Raw genomic sequence first — 2,145 nt, 5'->3', positions numbered from 1 at the left:
ATATATATATATATATATATATATATACATATATATGGGGGGGGGGGGTAAAATGAAAACCAGATTATTTGTACAAACCGTAAAAACCGTCGTTTTCTTTTATTATTTTAGTGAAACTTTTTCACCAAATTGTTTAATATGATGAATTTTTTTAAATAATTCGTTTTATGATAAAAATATTTCATATATTTTTGTTTCAATGTAAAATTTAAATTGTTTCATTTACTTCTCATTTTGATGAAATTTGTTTGCTAGAACTAATAGAATGAATATGATAATGTCCATAATTATTTGAAACAATTTCATGAAAAAACTTCACTAAAATAAACAATGAAATCGATGGTTTTCATGATTTGTACAAATGACTTTATTTGCAAATATCCCTCTCTTATATATATCAAATAAAATAAAATAAAAACTAAAAGGGGTCGGATTAGAGACGAGTAATGCCATCCTCAAACCCGTCCCCGCCCCGTTTCTGGTATGAAAATAAATCTCTGTCCCCACCCTGTTACCAGTCAAAATGGTTAATTCACGCCCATTGGGTCGGGTTCCCGTCCCAATGATAAAATTTTCATCTCTAGTGGTGACATAATTTTGATTATAAGAAATGAAAGTATCGATATTTTTCATAAAGTTGTCATTTGTAAATTGGTTGGTTTCCTTTTCATATGTGAGGTCTTGATTTTGAATTTTCTAACACATTTTCCCCCCAAAAACATAATAAATCTAGAAGTGAAAGTTAGGGGCCATTACCTAAATACTTATCCGGTAAGCATTTACCGGTAAAATTCAACATTATCGCTTACTTACCAGATAAGATTTTATTCACTAAAATGCATCGTATGCAACAATTTATCCCGATAAGCGCTAACCATGGTAAGAGTCCTCATCCTCATTTACCGGGTAAGACTCTCGATTCTTGTATTCGCTCTTACCAATACCGGGTAAAAGTTTTGTCATTTTCATTCGGTAAAGTAAAGTGACTTAGTAAGCGCTTACTCAGGTAAACGTTTGGTAAACGACACCTTAGACTCTAAGTAAATGACACAAAAAGGATTCAAGCCTACCCTTGGACGAAAGAAAAAGTCTTGCAAATCAACTCTACTAACGGAAACCTATATCTCATTGTAGTTTCAAAATATATATGGTTGCACACAACAAAAAGATACGGTAACACCTTTCACGATCCTACAAAGTTCTATACTACGACAGAGGAACGAAGAGGTCCCACGTGCCACAGATCCATTAGTGTGGGTCCGTCTCTAGATCCAGTCCTTTGAATTCCATTTTTTAGTGAGCAAAAAAAGTTCGAGCTATTTCAAGCCTCAAGTCGAGCGTTAGGGTTCAAAAGGGCCCAATCATGCCTTTTCAAGTAGAGCTTTTTTGGGCTTTTCGGATTTAACCGGGGGTTTCCCCAACCAGGTTTTGCTTGCTTTGCCGAAATCTAAACTTGCGCCCAAAATTTGGTCTGATAGGCCTTTGAGGATTGGCCCAGCTTGAATCGAGTTTCAAGCTTTGGCTTTTTTGTGTGTTCTAAAATTGAATTGTTGAAAAACGTAACAGTTAAGGATAACTTCAAATCTATTATTACACTTATTAAAACTACCATCCATCCAAACGTTGCTAATATTTTGAATTAGAATTACTGGTAATAATACTTCGTAAAAAATTAATAAATCTAAGTAGCGTAAAAGAATTACATACATCACTTATAAAAGTACTGCATTGTCGACTGATACTATGACAACAACCAACTTCATGCTACATTCCATGATATTTCATCGAATATTCGAAACATTGACTAATTACAATACTATAATGGTACAAGTTGATGAACCATGTTAGATACCGTATACATCGTATACCTCGTTAACCGTATCTATCCTTAAACTACCACCACTGATCTTTTCTTTCTCGTATGATTCATAAATGACGTCTTTTCTACGTTGAATTAATAAATTATTTTTATTTAAAACTAAAAATACCCAAATAAGAAACCATCTAATTTATGACAACCTAGGAGTTGGTACTTGGAATATTTGACCATTTCAAAATTGCCATATCACACTTTTCTATATTTAGAAAGTCATAGTCAATGGTATTTAAATACTTCCATTTTCCAAGTCAAGGTATAAACTACAA

The sequence above is a fragment of the Cynara cardunculus genome (genome assembly GCF_001531365.2).
Source record: "Cynara cardunculus var. scolymus isolate 2C chromosome LG 7, CcrdV1, whole genome shotgun sequence".
NCBI lineage: Eukaryota > Viridiplantae > Streptophyta > Magnoliopsida > Asterales > Asteraceae > Cynara > Cynara cardunculus.
The sequence above is the reverse complement of the archived record's forward strand: the minus strand, read 5'-3'. Positions refer to the sequence as shown.